The sequence below is a fragment of the Pan paniscus genome, chromosome 6 (genome assembly GCF_029289425.2).
Source record: "Pan paniscus chromosome 6, NHGRI_mPanPan1-v2.0_pri, whole genome shotgun sequence".
Taxonomy (NCBI): Eukaryota; Metazoa; Chordata; class Mammalia; order Primates; family Hominidae; genus Pan; species Pan paniscus.
Genome location: NC_073255.2, coordinates 26,962,080 through 26,981,377, shown reverse-complemented (window position 1 = coordinate 26,981,377; position 19,298 = coordinate 26,962,080). Strand labels below are relative to the sequence as shown.

Sequence of the window (19,298 nt, the reverse complement as noted above, 5' to 3'; positions counted from 1 at the left end):
GCAATCCAGAAATCAGATGACAGCCGTCTCAGGAGACTTTTAAGACCCTTTCAGCTCACGGTGGTTAGGAAAGCTGGTGTAGACCTGCAGTTGCCAGAACTAATTAGTTTTTTGGTGGTGTTTTTTTTTAAGTGGCTTGACTAATGTAGGAAACAAGAACTGTTCATGCTTCTTTGTATTCAGTTGACCTGGGCTAGGCCTCAGAAGCTGGAAGGGAAAAGGCCGTGGGAGGATGCCGGAAAGGAACACCTCACCCCTTCCCTGTCCTGTGCCCACTGCTGACTCCACAGTCCTACCAGGGATGAATGCCTGCAATAAACAAACAGAAAAGCCCCTGGAATCAATGCATCAGGGCATGCTGCCAAGTGCCAAGCTGGCTACTGCCTCCTTAATGGTAGGGACTTGGTCTGCCTGGCTCCTCACTGTCCTCCTGGCCTCCAGCTGTGCAGCCCCATCCTGTCTCATCTCCCAGCCTCCCTGCCGGGCCCCAGCACTCAGGTCTGGCCTGTCCCTTCTCTGCCCACTCGACACAGTGTGCCCAGAACTCCTTCTCTACCTACCAAATAAGGATTGGTGCACTCTGAAGCCCTCCTGGATGACCCATCTGACATCGAGCCCCTGCCCCCATCTCTTATCTGAATTCCTGCAGCCGATTGCACCTGCTACTCTTTCAGGAACCACCTTCCATTATCAAGAGCTGGGAAAACTGGCGAAAGTTTCTACCTTGCTCTTCACTGCTGTTTCTGCATCTCATAAAATGCTCCCTACCTCACAAGGTTGTGTGAAAAGTAAAATGAGAAAGTGCATATAAAGTGTGAAATACAGTGCCTGGTACATAGTTCACATCCAATTAGTGATACTTTATGTGTGTGTGTGTATGTGTGTGTGTGTGTGTTTAAAAACAAGGTCTCACTCTGTCACCCACAGTGGAGTTCAGCAGCATGATCTTAGCTCACTGCAGCCTTGAACTCATGGACTCAAGGGATCTTCTAGCTTCAGCCTCCTGAGTAGCTAGGACTACAGGTGAGCACCACCACACTGGGCTTATATGTATGTATGTGTGTGTGTGTATATATATATATTTTTTTTTTTTAAGAGAAGAGATCTCGCTATGTTGCTCTGGATGGTCTCAAACTCCTGTGCTCAAGCGATCCTCCAGTCTCAGCCTCCTAAAGTGCTGGGATTACAGGCATAAGCCACCACGCCCGGCCTGTTATTATTAATACAGGATGCATGCCAGAAGATGTGTACCCACATTTTTCCTCAATCATTGAATATACATGGCTGTGGGTAAGTCATTTGACTTCTCTTATCCTCATTCCCCTTCTTGTCAAACAAGATAATAGAACATTTCTATCAGAGGGCAGTTGTGAGAATGAAATGGACAATGCATGTGCGAGTTCTTTGTTCATGCTAAAGTGAAATACGAATATGAGAGATTTCCTTTTGGAATCCCCTCATGCCTTGCACAATGCCAGGACAAAGCAATGGCTCCCTAAGTATTGGCTCATTTATCTGAATGAAGGTATCTTCCTATAGCTTGCCAAGTTGGGATAATACTCCTGTTAGTATTCATGTTATTATTATTCCTGTGTTTGGAGGCAAAAATGCTGACTAGACCTTGGGCCACAACTTCTCTGAGGACTGGGCAAAGCGCTCTTGCTAGATGCCACCCCATTCGTTTCCCTGCTGGCCCTCTGCAGGGACTCCAGGCCAGGAATCCCTGAACAGCAGCTCCCCTTCCAAACCTTGAGCTGCCGGTTTGCCACATGGAAGCGTCATCATTTCTGACAAGGGCCTGAAAACAGCAGGCTGTTCACTGTGCTCTGTGGTGTGCTCTGTGCTTGGAGGAAATCTCTGCTTTCATTTAGAACGCAGTCTGCAAGCTAAAGGGCAGAGCCTGCACTCTGAGGCCTGGGTTGAGTTGAAGTCCCCATTGTAAAAGCAGGAGAGGCCAAAAAAGGGATGGTTCACCCTGGGCCCCATGTTATACTTGCATGGTGTTTTTCTTCCTTAAATCAACCAATAGCTGACTGCCCCCCGCACCTCTCTCTACCTGGTAATATTAGCTCATTCACATTAGTCTACAGTGGCCCTCATCAGCTCCATCTTCTATCCTAAGTACTGATCATCTACTGTATGCCAGGTACTATTCTAGGTGATGGAAAAACAACTATGAACAAAGACCCCCCTACTTCTTTTTTGTGTGTGTGTGTGTGTCAGAGTCTCACTCTGTGGCTCAGGCTGGAGTGCAATGGCGCCATCTTGGCTCACTGCAACCTCCGCCTCCTGGGTTCAAGCAATTCTTCTGCCTCAGCCCCCCGAGCAGCTGGAACTACAGGCACCTGCCACCATGCCTGGCTAATTTTTGTATTTTGAGTAGAGACGGAGTTTCACCATATTGGCCAGACTGGTCTCTTGGCCACGCTGGTCTCAAACTCCTGACCTCGTGATCTGCCCACCTCGGCCTCCTGAAGTGCTGGGATTACAAGTGTGAGCCACTGCGCCTGGCAAAGACCTCTTCTTCATGGACCTTTGATCCAAGGAAAAAGAAAGGCCATAAACAAAACAGGTAAGTAACATGTAGCAGCACATTAGATGGTAATAAGGTTCTCAAGAGCAAAAAAGCTAAGGCAGGGAAGGGCATTAGGGAGTGCCAGCCTCCCTAACTGGGTGGGATCTTAAGTAGGGTAACTAGGGAAGGTATTTATTATGAATTTAACTGTGTCCCCCTAGAATTTAATATTTAAAGTCCTAATCTCTTATACCTCAGAATATTACCTTTTTTGAGATAGGGTCTTCACAGAGGTAATCAACTGAAAATGAGGTTTTAGTGTGAGCCTGAATCCAATGTGACTGGTGTTCTCCTAACAGGGAAATTTGGAGACAGACACAGGCAGGGAGAACACCCATGTGAGCATGAAGGTGGCCACTCATGCTGGGGGTGGGGGATGGAGGGGAGTACCTGGAGCAGACCTTTCCTTCACAGCCCTCAAAAGCAACAGACCCTGCGAGCACCTTGATCTCAGACTTTCAGCCTTCAAAACTGTGAAGCAATACATTTCTGTTGTTTGAGCCACCCAGCCTGTGGTATTTTGTTACAGTAGCCCCGAGAAACTCATGTAGCTTTGCTGGGAAGACCTGAAGGAAGTGAGGGACCCACCCATGCAAATCCCTGGGGGAAAAGCATTCTGGGCAGAGGGAACATCAAGTGCAAAGGTGTCGAGTGTGCCCCTTGGAGTTCAGCAACCAACGAGGATCCTGGTGCAGCTGGAGCCAGTCAGGAAAGGAAGAGAAGCAGAGGAGGTCAGAGATAACTGGGGCCAGATCACATGGAGCCTTGATGTTTACCTTAAGTCAGATGAGAAACCACTGGAAGATTTTAAGCAGAGAAGGACATGACCACTCTGGCTACTGAATTTCAGGCCAAATAGGGGCAAAGGTGGAAGGAGGGAAATCAGTGAGCTTATTGCAATAATACAAGCAAATACCATGGTGACTTCCACCAGGTGGTGGCATGGGGTGATATGACATAGAGTCATTCTGGATATATTTAGGAAGATACATCTGATATGGTTTGCTGATAAATTAGATATGGAGAAAGAGAAAGTTAAGAGTTAACCACAAGATTTTTGGTTTGACCAGCTGAAACCATGGAATTGCAACTAATTGCAATGAAAAAGACCTTGGAGATGGCAGGTTTGAAGGAGAATAGCAGGAACTCAGTTCGGGACATATTTGGTTTGAGATGTCCACTAGATAGACATGGATTGGAACTAACAATAGTCTCTTTGTACCAAGTCTGACTTGTGTGCTTGATTTAGGGGACTTTCTACATCATCCACATCTGGGATTTCACCAGTCAAAGCCATTCTATGAGCTGGGGTGTTGTGCTGGATGAATACTTGCTAAATAATGATGCTTCAAACCTCCAGGTCCAAGCTCCAAGCATTGTCAGCACAGCCATGTGGAGCAACTTCGATGCACAGAACCTCTTCAAGTCCAACCAAATAGACACCACCCACTTGGGCAACAAGCCATCTCAGAGGGCAACCACCTCATGGGGCTCTCGACACTCTTCCTCTAGCAACCATACTTCAACTTTGACTTCACAGTTTGTTTAGTGCTGCCTTCTCATTCGGGCCTTCCTTTCCAGAAGAAATGTAGAAATATGAATTACACTTCTGTCATTAGAGATTCCAGAGGCTTCAATTAGGCAAGCTGAAATAAAATCTGTCTAAAAGACACGTAGTAATAGGCCTTTGAAACAAGCTTTGAGGTGGTCCCAGACATTCAATTCCAATTTCACATTGCATAGCCAGAAACAAACTTGTACCTCAATGGGAAAGAACTTTTCAGACAGTCCATTATTTTTTTATGTTACCTTCTTTTGTCATCAAAAAATGATCTGGATCTCTTCTCTCCTCCTCACTTAAGTAACTTTTCTTCATGTCCTGGGTCATGCCCCAGGAATTTTTATCTACAAAGTGCTCAGCCGGGCGCACAATGCACATTCGCTGCTTAATAAATATTTGTTGCCTGAGATGCGTGCTGCTGGCATGACCAAAATGTGAGACGTTAGCGACATCTGCTGGGGATATGGTGATGGTGTGCAGAATTCAAGTCAGAAATGCATGTTTTTGAAGGGCTGAGTTAAATCAAATGCCACAATGGGGCACTGTTGGAAGCTTATGTCTACAGTGATGAGGCCATGGCTTTGCAGCTCTTCCTTACCAGGATGTGGTCCAGTGGGTTATTGTTCTCCTACAATATAATGCAGCCTTGTTTTTTTTAAAATACAGAAATCAAGAAGATGGAAAAGGAGCTGAACGGGGGAAAGCTGAGGTTTGCACAGGTCTGTTGGCTCCTAAGAAAATGAAGAAAGTGAGGGCAGGGAAAGGATGGAGAAGCAGGTCTCCAGTCTTCCCCCACTCCGACCGCTGGCCCTCAGGAGAAAGTGCAAGTGTCCAAAAGCAACTTCCCAGCCACTGTCCTTCCCCAGCCTCACCTCTGGCTTCTGCTCCCTGTCCCTGCCCCACACCCCAGGGGACACCTTCCTCAGGTCCACTCCAGCCCAGCTAAAACATTCAGGCACTCACCTCCAGACCTTGGAGCTTATTTGTTCAACAGCCAAGTAGCGAGTGGGGACTTGGGAACACTAGGAGGCGCTGTGCTAAACATGGGTGTACATTCCAGAGCCAGTCCAGGGAGTGTGGTTCCGGAACGGGTGGAGCTTCTGGTGTAGTGGATGTGGACTTTCTGGCCTGGATCTCCTCTCTCCTCCTCACGTAAGTAACTCTTCTTCATGCCCCAGGTCTCAGCACCCCCAGGAAACCTGCACTGGCCCCTCTAGCCTACACCAGATTCCCCCCAACCAAGCACCCTCGTAACACCTGGGTTTACCCCTCTCCAACCAAGTCAGAGCCTCTGAACTAGTTGGCCTGCTCCTCACCTCCCAATACACTAGATGTCCCCTCAAGCACCGGCTGCCTTCTTTACATTTAGGTATCAGTGTTGATCACAAAACCAGAACAAGGTAGGTACTTCTGTGGTCCTGGAAGAGCTATGGTAACTGTCATAGACCCAGGAAAGACGCTGTTTACTACGCAGAGGTGCTGCGGTGAGTGACAGGAGACTCAGCAGCATTGTCACATCACAGAGCAAACCCTGCCTGCTGGGCTTCCAGGCCATGTGAAGGTAGAGATAACCGATGACCTGCTTGATTGAGTGTGGAGCCCATGGGGCTGGTAGGGGTGCCAGGGCTTCAGATCTCTTCCAGTGTTCTGGGGTCTGCCTGTCCCAGGAGCTGGCAGCAATTCCAACACATTCCTGAGCACTTATTGCTAAGGTGAATCCAAGTTCACGTTCCCAGAACAGGTTCCGAGTCAACCACGCCAGAGGTCTGCGCCAGCTGCACTTGGTCTAGGAGGCCTGGGACCACCATCAGCCCATTCTTCCTTGAGGCTCCGGAACAGCGTGGGACATTAGCTGAGCTGTGCTCAGAAGCAACTCTCTCGCTGATTAGGGCTGCCGAGAGTCCCATCGTCTGCTCACCTGTCAATCAATCAAGCCTCTTCACTGCCATCCTGACCATCCTGTCAGGGCTGATCACCTTGGCTGCTCACAGAACCCATGAGGACTGAGAATTTCCCAGATCCTCACAATGACTGAGCAGCCCTGCTTCCCTGGACCTTTATAAGCATCTGGAACATACCCAGGTGTGCCAGGTGTGGCCTCCATGGCCTGCCAGAGGAGGGGGCAGGGTGAGTGCAAAGACTGAATCAGACAAAGACTAAGCTCTGTTTCTGCCCCTTCTTCACCCTTTTTTCCCCATGCAAGAGTCTCAAAGGCAGATCCAGAAGGAAAAGTCAGCAACATTCCACCATTCAATTCCTTTTCTTGGCCCCAGTGTGTGCCCTGGGGCCCTTTCGTTCTTTGGCCTGGGTAGAGTGTGTGGCCACATGCTGCTGAAAAGGTCAGGGTCAAGATGCTGGGAGCTGCCAGTGGCGCTAGAGGAACCCATGTTTTCCATTGTGGATTAAAATACCCATTTGCCTGCGGCTGAGCTTCCCCTCCGAATCCAATAAGTCAATAAGGACCAAGGACAAAGCACAAACAGGGCCTGGAAGCCAAGAGATGTCGATAAAAATGGAGATAAATAGGCATTTCAGTGCGGGCAGGCCGTGGGTGTGGGGCATTGTCCTTTCTCTGGCCGGCAGTGCCTGGCCACTTTGTCTCCAAACAGTGCTTCCATTTTAGAGATGCCAGATTGGTTTGGACCCAAAGCTTGACTGTTGCAGGGTGGGCTGAGGTGGGAGTGGGGAGGATTCACACAGAAAAAAAAAAAAGGCATCCTTCTGGGTGCCAAATGTGGCAGTTCCTCCGTTTCTTTCCAGTACAAAGCCCTCCCAATGCGGAAAACACTCCTTTTTGACCGTGTTACTCTTCTTTCCTTTTAAGAAAATAAGTTCCCAATCTTTGGGTTTTTTAAACAGTGCAAATGCTGGCATTTCAGAGCTGCTTTAATGTCTTCGGCTAGATGTTGAAAAGAGCCCAGTCTTCTCTCATTATTTCCTCTGCCCCTCAGTTTATTTCATGTAGAGCTCTAATTGAAAGATCCCAGCCGGGTGCAGTGGCTCATGCCTGTAATCCCAGCACTTTTGGAGGCCGAGGCAGGTGGATCACAAGGTCAGGAGATCGACCCACCCTGGCTAACACGGTGAAACCCCGTCTCTACTAAAAATACAAAAAATTAGCCGGGCGTGGTGGCAGACACCTGTAGTCCCACCTACTCGGGAGGCTGAGGCAGGAAAATGGCATGTACCCGGGAGGCGGAGCTTGCAGTGAGCCGAGATGGCGCCACTGCACCCCAGCCTGGGTGACAGAGTGAGACTCCATCTCCAAAAAAAAGAAAAAAAGAAAAGAAAGATCCCTGGAGTATGAGTCAGGAAACACAGGTTCTGCTCCCACTCTACCATCCTTCTGGCACCGTGACCTTGGGCAAGTCATCATCTCTGAGTCGGATTTTCTAACATTCCGTGACTATGCAGAATCACAGGATGGGAGGAGGCATGCCTTAGTTAGTTCACGGGGTCGCTATGTAATAAATGTTTGATTATGTATTGGTGACCTCATTCATGCATTCATCAGATATGCCAGGGATCACAGCAGGCATGAAGATACAAAGTGAAATGAGACCAGTCCCTGCCCATGAACAGGCAGCATGACAACATGATGGACAGAGCACGGATTTTCTGAGGGATACAGCCAGGTCCCACCCCTAATTAGCTTCTTGAGCTCAGCTAAGTTCTTAAAACTTCTCTGAGCCTTGACTTTCTCATCTGCATGATGGATTATTTTATAGGTTGACCACTCGTCCTGGTTTGCCTGAGACTGAAGGGCATCCTGGGACACAGAACTTCCAGTGCTAAAACCTAGAAAATCCCAGGCATATCAAGATGAGTTGGTCACTTAGAGGACAGATGAATTGAAATGACATATAGAAATGGACTCACACTGTGCCCTGCATCTAATAGCTGCTCTATAAATGTAGTCACACAAAAACGTGCTCCTCACATGGTAAAAGAAAAATAAAATGAAACAAATAGGTGAGTGCAAAATAATTGCAGTTTTTGAATTGTTGGAATTTGCTGTATAATACTGGAATACATTCTTAAATAAATGTGGTTATGTTATACATCATTTTAATGGACATTTATCGCTTTATGTTTGCTAATGACTTATCACTTGCTGTTTATTTTATGTGTATTTAAACTATAGAAATGATGTTAGACATAAAGCAAATTCAAGTGATTTTCTTATTCGAGTTCAAAATGGGTCGTAAAATAGCAGAGACAACTCGTAACATCGACAATGCATTTGGCCCAGGAACTGCTAACGAATGTACAGTGCAGTGGCAGTTCAAGGAGACAAGGAGCGTAGTGGTGGGCCATTGGAAGTTGACAATGACAAACTAAGAGCAATCATTGAAGCTGATCCTCTTACAACCAGACAAGAAGTTGCTGAAGAACTCAACATCAGCATTTGAGGCATATTGGAAAGGTGACAAAGCCCGATAAGTGGGTGCCTCATGAGCTGATCGAAAATCAAGAAAATCATCATTTTGAAGTGTCTTCTCTTATTCAACGCGACGGCAAACCATTTCTCAATTGGATTGCCACATGCGACAAAAAGTGGCTTTTATACAACAATTGGTGATGACCAGCTCAGTGACTGGACCCACAAGAAGCTTCGAAGCACTTCCCAAAGCCAAACCTGCACCAAAAAAGGTCCTGGTCACTGTTTGGTGGTCTACGGCCGGTGTGATCCACTGCAGCTTTCTGAATCCCAGCGGAACCATTATATCTGAAAAGTATGCTCAGCAAACTGATGAGATGCACCGAAAACTGCAAGGCCTGCAGCCGGCATTGGTCAACAGAAAGGGCCCAATTCTTCTTCATGACAATGCACAACCAAAGCTTCAAAAGTTGAACAAATTGGGCTACAAAGTTTTGCCTCATCTGCCACATTCACCTGACTTCTCGCCAACTGACTACCACTTCTTCAAGCATCTCGATAACTTTTTGCAGGGAAAATGCTTCCCCAACCAGCAGGATGCAGAAAATGCATTCCAAGAGTTCGTCGAATCCCGAAGCATGGATTTTTACACTACAGGAATAAACAAACTTATTAATCATTGGCAAAAATGTGTTGATTGCAATGGTTCCTGTTTTGATTAATGAAGATGTGTTTGAGTCTAGTTCTAATGATTTAAAATTCACTGTGTAAGACCGCAATGACTTTTGCACCAACCTACGCTAAGGCAGCTAAGGCAGCACACAGGAGAGAGGAACTCTGAGAGGATCCCAGGGAGCTGGATGGTGAAGGAGGAGTTGGAGTTGATTAGGTGAGGAATGATGATTGGGGACGTGCATTCTGTGTATGGAGTGTTCATAAATGCATGAAAGCTTAAGAGCTTACAGCTGGGGTGTCCTGTGTGGCTAGAACTAAGCAGGTAAGATCTCGAAGGTAAATCTGATTCATATCAGAGAGGCCTATTGTGATTCTAATGAATTTGGACATCATTCTTAAGGTCTCCAAACACTTTTGATGATGCATCCTTTTGGTGAAGAAAAAAAGAAAGGTACCCATACCTTTCCCAATATAATACATGTTATATTTATGAATAATGTACATGTATTGTGTAAATAAATAAAGCATACAAAAAATACAAGTGTTTAAAGGATCAAATTAAAGGTAAATACAAACAAGGGTTCTGTTTTTCTTCTACGCTCCCATGAATTACCTTACCTGCTTCCTCAAGGACACACACCCTACCTCAGAAACAGCCACTTTAGGCAGCAAAGAGTCACAGAGAGTTTTAAAGCAAAAAAGTGACATGAGCAGATTTGATTTTTAGAAGATTGCCTTGGATATATATGTAGAAGACAAGGCTGGAAACAAAACGCCCAACGGGAAGCTATTGTAAAAGTCCAGGAGAAACGTACCAGTGGCCTGAATGAAGGTGGCCACAGTGGATTTACAGAGAAGGTGACAGACTGGAGAGACATTTAGGAAGTAGAATCAAAAGGACATGTGGGGCTGGGCGCAGTGGCTCACGCCTGTAATCTCAGCACTCTGGGAGACCAAGATGGGTGGATCGCTTGAGCTCAGGAGTTGGAGACCAGCCTGGGCAACATGGCAAACCACTTCTCTACAAAAAAAAAATATATATATATATATATATAAGCTGGGTTTGGTGGCTCATACCTGTAGTCCCAGCAACTTGGGAGGCTGGGGTGAGAGGATCATCTGAGCCTGGGAGGCAGAGGTTGAAGTGAGCCGAGAGCACACCTCACTCCAGCCTGGGCAACAGAGAGAGACCTGGTCTCAAAAAACAAAAACAAAAACAAACAAAAAAAGAACATGTGGCTGAGAAGGGACCTATCGAGTTAAACAATAATGAATGCATACAGTTGAAAGATGTCCACAAAGAGAGACACGCCTGGACCTGACATGAAATTCACTGACACTTTTGATCCACATCCCACGTATGATACAGAAAAACAACCAGGCCGGGTCCCCATTATGACTCCTGCGTACTTTGGCTCCCTGAGCCCCTGCCTCTATACACACACACACTTTTTAAAAGTATATGTATGAAAGTAGGGCCAGGCGCAGTGGCTCACGCCTGTAATCCCAGCACTTTGGGAGGCCGAGGCGGGCGGATCACAAGGTCAGGAGATCGAGACCATCCTGGCTAACATGGTGAAACCCCGTCTCTACTAAAAATACAAAAAATTACCCAGGCGTGGTGGTGGGTGCCTGTAGTCCCAGCTACTCAGGAGGCTGAGGCAGGAGAACGGCATGAACTCGGGAGGTGGAGCTTGAAGTAAGCTGAGATTGCGCCACTGCACTCCAGTCTGGGCGACGGAGCGAGACTCCGTCTAAAAAAAAAAGAAGGGAAAATTTGAAGACAGATGCACAGAGGGACGCTGCTGTGAAGACGCAGGGAGAAGACCACCATCCACAGGCCAAGGAGAGTGGCCCAGAACAAACCCTTCACTCAGAGCTCTCAGAAGGAGCCAGGCCTCTGACACCTTCATCTCACACTTTTAGTCTCCAGAGTTGTGAGATGATACATTTCTGTAGTTTGAGCCACCTAGTTTGTGGTAGTTTGTGACAGCAGCCCTGGAAAATGAACTGAGATTTGTGGTGGTTTGCTGGCCATGTTTGGCGCTCCTTGGCATGTAGAAGCATCACCGTGTGCATGCTGCAGTGGGTCCACTATTAGCCCAGAAAACCCCCTGGAAGACTGCTCTGGAGGAGGACCTGAAGAACACACCTTTCAGCAAAGTGATGAAGAATGCACTGGTGTTGGGACCGTCCTCCATAGCCAAGGGATGATGATAAAATAGAACATCACAAAACTGAATTCACAGACAACAGTGAGGCCAACAGGTGCCCCAAACAATGGAGAAGGTGGTTGTGGTCAGTCGTCACAAAACCTAGGTGGTTACTAATACAGTGACAGCAGAGTCTGAACATTAATGGAGACGGGTGACAGGACACAGTAACCCTAGGGACAGAATGAATGGACAGCTATCAAAGGTACTGACCAACATGTACAATCAAACAAAATAGAAGATGGCTAAGGGCAGTCATCCCAGTGAAAAGGTCCTCATCCTTTACGCAGTTGCTAGACCCGAACAAGTTTTCAAAGTCAGATCCCACCAACTGACAGAGAGGTTGAGTTTCCAGGATGAAGACCCTGTGACAACAAGTCAAGCGCACGTGACAACAATTCCACAGCCTTCCTCAAAGAGATTTGCTCCATTTACTCAGGTAAACATGCACTCGGGGCAGGGAAAAACCCAAACATGTCAAGGACTGGTAGATGCAGGGTCCAAATTGGCACTGAGAGGCAAAGCTCCAGAGCTTCATCCTTAGCCCCAAGTTAGAGTTGGGATATGGAGGGCAGGAAACCAATGGACTCCTGGCCCAGGGCTGGCTCACAGTAGATCCACTGGGTCTGTGGGCCCACCGGGTAGCCATTTTCCTCACTGTTGACTATGTGATTGGAATTGCTATCCTTTATTTAATTTATTTTTTTAACTTTAATTTCTGGGATACAAGTGCAGAATGTGTAGGTTTGTTACATAGGTATATGTGTGTCATGGTGGTTTGATGCACCTATCAACCCATCATCTAGGTTTTAAGCCCCTCATGCATTAGCTATTTGCCCTAATGATCTCTCTTCTCTCACCTCCCACCCCCTGACTGGCCCCGGTGTGTGTTGTTCCCCTCCCTGTGTCCATGTGTTCTCATCGTTCAACTCCCACTTATGAGTAAGAACATACGGTGTTTGGTTTTCTGTTCCTGTGTTAGTTTGCTGAGGATGATGGATTCCAGCTTCATCCATGTCCCTGCAAAGGACATGATCTCATTCCTTTTTATGGCTGCACGGTGGAATCACCATTCTTAATAATGAGCACAAGCCCCACGTTGGTGCTTTGGCTTCTGTGGTAAGAGTTATTGCACTGGGGAAAACCAATGGAAACGTCTAAAACTATACCCCACCCTGGCCAAGATAGCAAATCAAAGACAATTTCACATCCTAGGGGAAATAGTAGACATTATAGCCACTCTTAAAAATTTGAAAGGTGCAGTTTTTACTTAATTTACCAGTTCTGGTCCCTACAACAAACAAACAAATCCTGAAGATAACAGTGGGATGCCACAAACTCAACCAAATAGTAGCCCCAGTTGCAGGGACTGGACCAGATATGGCACGTTTGCTAGGAAGACTCAGGTCCACCACATCAGAAAAATATTAAAGGCCCATTGGTCTGGGATTTCTACAACTTCTTCTCCAAAATAAAGAATTAATTATTGCATGTTGAGCCTCTAATCACTAGAAAGAACCCTGGTTGGAGCCTTGGAGTTCTGGAGACGACAGCTTCCATAACTATGGTTACTGCCCCAAACTATGTCATGGAGAACACAAACAGCTGCCAGCTTGGAGGGAGGTTCAAAGCAGGAAGGAACTCTGCAGAGATTCCAGCTTCTGCGGTGCAAATAGCTCTGTTGTTAGGAGTGTGGCACTCACCAGAGCTTATAATTTCCATGGTAGGAAAATATGCTGTGTGGTGTTAATGGTGAGCTCCAATGGGAGAACCAAACTTAGATCCCCAAGGTTCTGGAGTATGGCCATGGTATTTTCAGCAGAGAACTAAATGCTCTTTAATAAGCAGCTCCTGCTGTGCTACTGAGGCTTGGTTGAGAAGAGGCACATAGGATGCCCTGTTACGTGACCAGAGCAGGCCATCCTGAGCTGGGTTCTGTCCAACCCACCAAGCATAATGTAGGCTGAAGCCTGCAGGAATTCATCCTGAGGTGGAAGGAGATACCCATGCAACGATGCATGAACAGGTTGAGTACCCAAACAAGCCAAAAGAGCGGGTAGCCCAACTCTCACGTCCCCCACCACTTCACCTCACCATCTCTCCCTCTGGCCAGCTGGCAGAAGAGGAAAACGTCCAAGCTGTTTTTACAAATGGGCCAGGTTGGTATGTGAGAGCAAGCTGAAAATGGACAGCAAGGGCATCACAGCCCCATTCATGGGTGGCCTTGAAGGACAGTGGTAATGAAAAATCCTCCTTGTGGGAAACACTTTAAGAAGGGCACTTGGTTTTCCACTTTATGTGGAAAGAAGATGGGCCCAAAATAAGAGTATCGTTGCATTCATGGCAATGACAAACGGCTGGCTGGTCAGGGGACTGGAAGGAGAAAGGTTGGAACAATGGGGACAGCAAGATAGAAGGATATGGGTAGACACGTGGAACTTGGCACAAAGTGTGACTATCTTTATATTACACATTCAAACCCACCAGAGAGGAGCCATTAAAGATGAGACACTAAACAACAAAAGGGGTCCTTGGGAAGTTTTTGTTCATATTACACATTCACCTACAGAGAAAATGACAGCCAGCCTGTCTTGGCATCCCTGGGCAAGTGCTGCAGATTCGTGAATGGAGGAGCTGTTGTAGCACACAGAAGCTGTGCATGAGCCCAACAGTGTGCCCTCCCACCCACCCACGCTGAACTCTGCCACCTCCGAACACCCAGCCTGCCCGGATGAGAAACCAGTGCTCAGTCCCCAATATGGCACCACCCTTTGAGGAGACCAACCAGTCATATGGTGGCAAGTTATATTAAACCCTTAGCACCCTGTGGGGACAGAGATTCAACTTGACAGAATATACATATTCCAAGTATGGATTTGTGTTTTCTACCCACAGGGCCTCAGACAGCACTATGATCAGACGACTTTGCAGCAAAGGAGGTGGGCACATTATCCGAAGATCCATGTGTCATAGCGCAAACCACATTATTCCTCAGCTGCCCGCTGACAAGGCAATGGAATGGCTGAAGTTCCAGCTCAGAGGTGACACCATGTGAAGATGGGGTGCCTTCCTCTGGGGCCCAGGGCACATTCTAAGCAAAGGCGTTTGTGTGGTGCTGCATCCCCCTTAGGTGGAATACGTGGGCCTGGGACCCAAGGGCCGGAAGCAGTGGACCCTGTTACCCATCCCATCCCATGACCCACTTGGGGAATTTATGCCCTTATCCTACCACTCTGGTCTCTGTGGTTTTAGAGACCAAGGAGATGACTCCATCCCACTTGTCTCCCATTTATAAAGAAGGTAATCTTTATGCAGCTCAAATATAGCCAGGGCCACCCTACCCCACTCTGCAGACTGGGGAAGAAAGCCCAAGCCCACTCTAAGATCTTTGCTAATTCCCAGGGTGCCTGCGATCTCACACCCATTCCCTCTAGTTCCAGTTAAATAGTTTCTAGCTCTTGTTAACTAGTTTCTCCTGAGGGGCATTGTTAAGAAGACCAGAAGGCTCTGGGTGTATTTAAGAAAGGCTACTTTTCCCCCTTCCCCTGTCAGAAGGGCTGGGGGATTTTCTCTAATCTTCACTGTGAGAACCTGGTTTGGCTCCCAGAGGAAACACTCACAGGAAGTATAAGAGGCTACCTGGAGTTGTAACTCTCAAAGTTGTTCCCAGCCGCAATTTGTCAATTACACATTAACATTTCCTGGTCTCCAGGAGGTTTCTGCTTCTGAGTCTGTCTTCCGGTAAGTTGAGATTCTCTGTAATCTACCTGTTTGTCTAATTTTGGAGGGCAGCAGCTTGTCCTTTTGCCTCAATCCTGTGGTGGACCTAGAAGAGGTGATTTTCAGTTTGTTCAGCTTTTTTTTCTTACTGCAGGGATGGGAGAGATCACTTCAAAACTTCTTTATATGCCAAATGGGAACTGAAAGTCCACTAATAGAATTTTTACATTTTCCCTACAGTTTATTATATGGGAAGTAGTATAGTTCTGGAAAAGAGCCTTGGAGACCTGGATTGTTATGTTACTTGCCCCACCTCTCCTGACTGGATCTTGTAAAGCCTTGCTGGTCCATCAACTGGCAGCATCCTCCATGCTCAGGAACTTGTTAGAAAAACAGCGTCTCGTGTGTCCTACCCCAGACCTACTGAATTAGAATCCACATTAAAACAAGACCCCAGATCACTCAAGGGCTTATTAAAGTTTTAAAGCTATGATAGAAAGTTACTTCCAAGCTTTGAGCGTTAGTTTACTACCTCAGTTCCCAAACTGTGCACTGAGGCACCTGGTGTATTTTGAGATATTTTAAATGTTTAAGGGAAACACAGCAATATCTGCCAACACAATGTGAACTGAACTATCTCACTACTAGCCTGAGTTAGCTCCAGGTCCTGCCTCTGCCCAGTTAGCACAGTTTAGGGATCCTTTTGGTCCCACATGTGCTGCTTCTCGTTTATACTCTGTCTAGTCACATGCTGGTTCAACCCTCTTAACTCCCACCAGAAATAATAATTGAATAAATAATAACAACCAACTAGTAACACACAAGTCATTTGGCGAGTAGCAGACAGATTCATATTGTAATGTGCCCGACTTCACTGAGGCATCTCAAATGGTAAGGCACCAAAAGAAACTTGTTTTCAGTGACTCCTCCTACCGGGCTGAGTGAAGGCATCAGGCCGGCTCTCCCCACAGCCCAGGCTGACTTACTTTCCAGCCACTTTCACTATAACAGCCTGATTTTGGTTATAAAAATGTGTTAATTTTTTATTGATATAAAATGTATATATTGCTGAAGTATATGTGACAATTTAACACATTCATATAATTTGTAAAGATCAAAGCAGTGTAATTGGGATATCCGTCACCTTAAATATTTTTGAAACTTCACTGTTACATTCAGTATCCCCCCTTTCAGGGAAGGGCAGACTCCCATGATCTGGGCCTGTGAAACCAAGAGGGGTGGGGCTGCTATGTTCTCCCCACCCTTTCTTTCCTCGGAGCTCATCTGGTGGGAAGAAGAGACAGGCTGCAGTTCAGTGGGTCCCCAAGACCACCGTCAACTTCCGTGATTCTCTCGAAGGATTCACAGAACTCAGAAGAGTTGCTATACTTGCAGTTACAATTTGTTACAATGGAGGAACACAGACTAAAATCAGCAGAGGAAATGATACGGCTCTGATGAGTGGAGGAACACCAGGGTTCTTCCTCTCAAGTCAAATTGGATAAAACAACACGGACGCAGTGGTTTTAAGGCGTGGAGAGTTTAATAGGCAAGAAAGAAGGAAGAAAGAAGAAAACAACTCCCCTGTACAGAGACAGAGACGGGGGATCCAAACAAAGAGAAAACCCCGTGTGGCAGAAAAGTGGTTGCTTATATGAGGAGGCCGGAGGAGGCGGTGCCTGATTTCCATAGGGCTTAGGGGATTGGTTTGACCAGGCATGTCATCTACGTAGCCCACGAAAAAACTGGCCCTCCCACCCTAGCCTTTTAATGTGTAAATACAGGGCGCCACGATGTTCTACATACATGGAGATATGTGGGGGCGGCCATGTTGCCAGGCATATGTCAGGGCAAGGGCAAGAGGATCACGGTAGGAATCGCCATGTTTGGGTGGACCCAGTTTCTAATGGCCAGTATTTGCATATCAAAGGTTGCCTGCCCGGCTTTAAGAACCAGGGCTTTTCTGCTAGACAAGAAATGTTTCTGGAGCTGCTTTAAAAGAAACAAAAACTTCCTAAGGACCCCTTTTCCTCACTATCTGCCTAAAATAATCTCTTAATAACTCCTATAATAGGAAGAGGTGTACAGAGCAGAGTCCATGAGAGACCAGGCGTGAGCTTCTGGTTGTCCTCTCCCAGTGGAGCCAGGGAGCAGCACTTCCTTCTTCCAGGAATGACATGCGGCAACGTTCACAGAGCATTACTAACCAGGGCAGCTCACCCAAGCCTTGGCATCCAAGGTTTTTATTGGGGGCCAGTCATGTAGGCATGGCTGACAGCCCACGTGGCTGACTTCAGTGTCCAGGCTTTAGAGGTTAAGCTGATACTACCTGGCCCAAGACTCCCAGATAAACGAAGACATTCTTATCAGGTAGAATATTTCTAAGACACAGAGGTTAACTCCCAGGAGTTTAGCAAGGGACACACCTTTCCCTTGGACAAGGTTAATCCTTTACTGCCCACGGGCCTATCTTGATGTGACCGCTCATGGCAAGAGTTGGTCACCCTGCTAGGCTAGCTCATTGTCAACACAGATTCCATATCAATGCCGGTAGCCTTAATGAGCCTGGAGAATCTGGGTACTTTGTTCTCTATAGTGCCCTGTACCTATTGTTATCCCCCGTACCATTTTGTAACCCCTGGGGTCAAGAATGAATCTCAATCAGTATTTCTGTATCATCCTGTTACTATAGCAACAGACACAACTTAATATTGCATTCAGGACATCCCTGTTTCAAAAAAAAAAAAAAAAAAACTCTTGGCATTTGTCTATAATGCAGGCTCCAGCTTTTCACCCAATGCCTCTGCTGTCTCCCCTCTTGGGAGCAAAACCAAATTCTTCCAATTTCAGTTTCTTCTGTCCCTTCCACCAAAGTTTAGCTCCAGGTCAAACTCTGCATATCCAAGTCCATTTAAGAATTTGGCAGAAGCAAAAAGCCTTTCGTTCTCCCAGGATCCACTCTCCTAGAAGGCATTTTTGATTATAGATGGCAATTTTTTAAATGTTACAATTACTGCCACATTATTAGTCGTCAGTCATGGATGATTCCCTTTTTTAATTGAACCCTCTGCTGCTTCCAACCTGCTACAAGAACTATGGTGCCTACATTCTGGTGGTTGACAGGAACACTTAGCGAGACCAAGGCATTGCTGAATTTTTACTGAATCATCTCATGTTCTTATTGGCATGGGAGTGTGTCAGCGGTGTTGAGGTAACTCTTCTTGGCAAGGAAGTAACCTGATTTGTTGTATGCCCTACTGAATAGCTTTGACTTGCCTTAAATAAATACCTTATGAGGACTGTGACATTCAATTGAATTGCTTTCATGGATGAAATTCAATTTCATGCATACTGAGTTTCCTCCTAAAAAGAGCTGAGTGTATGTGCTTTGCATGGTGATATGGTTTGGCTCTGTGTCCCCACCCAAATCTTATCTAGCACTGTAATCCCCACGTGTCAGGGGAGGGGCCTGGTGGGAGGTGATTGAATCACGGGGGCAGACGTCCCCCTTGCTGTTCTCATGACAGTGAGTGTTCTCACGAGATCTGGTTGTTTTAAAAGTGTTGCACTTCCCCCTTCGATCACCATCTCTCTCTCTCCTGCTCTGCCATGGTAAGACATTCTTGCTCACCTTCACCTTCTGCTATGATTGTAAGTTTCTTGAGGCTCCCTAGTCATGCTTCCTGTTAAGCCTGTGACACTGTAAATTAATTAAACCTCTCTTCTTCATAAATTACCCAGTCTCAGGTAGTTCTTTAGAGCAGAGTGAAAATGGACTAATACTCATGAACATCCCTGCCTTGTGGAAATGGAACACCACAGGTGCACTGTAGGGAAGGGGCTTTGTCTCCTGCTGGCCAGGCAGTGGTTCTGCACTCTAGGCCAAGGCATGCATCTGGTGTGAAAGCACAAGGGCCACCATGGCTCGTTAAGCGTGAAGTGGCCCTAGGGACATTGCTGATTTGAAGGGAAGCAGAGTTGATGGAGTAAGACTGGCTGCTCAAACCTCATCCTTTCCAGAGCTTAGTTCCTGGGCAGGATCTTAAGCAGATAAAGTACAACTGTAAGCAACCACAGAGTTACATGTGCTGATGAGACTTCATCCTGGCATTGCAGGGTGGCTTTGTGGCTGTGTGACCAGTGTGGTCACATGGGGCCCTGTGCTCAGAATGA

General features: G+C 46.7%; 1 long non-coding RNA gene across 1 annotated transcript; it reads left to right on the top strand.

The window, feature by feature from the left end:
• Positions 1 to 2,893: 2,893 nt before the first annotated feature.
• On the top strand, positions 2,894 to 18,765 carry LOC129398402 (uncharacterized). The gene is made up of 3 exons (XR_008626156.1): positions 2,894 to 4,855; positions 5,197 to 5,288; positions 14,301 to 18,765. It is a non-coding gene; the product is annotated as an uncharacterized LOC129398402 (long non-coding RNA).
• The last annotated feature ends 533 nt before the right edge of the window (positions 18,766 to 19,298 follow it).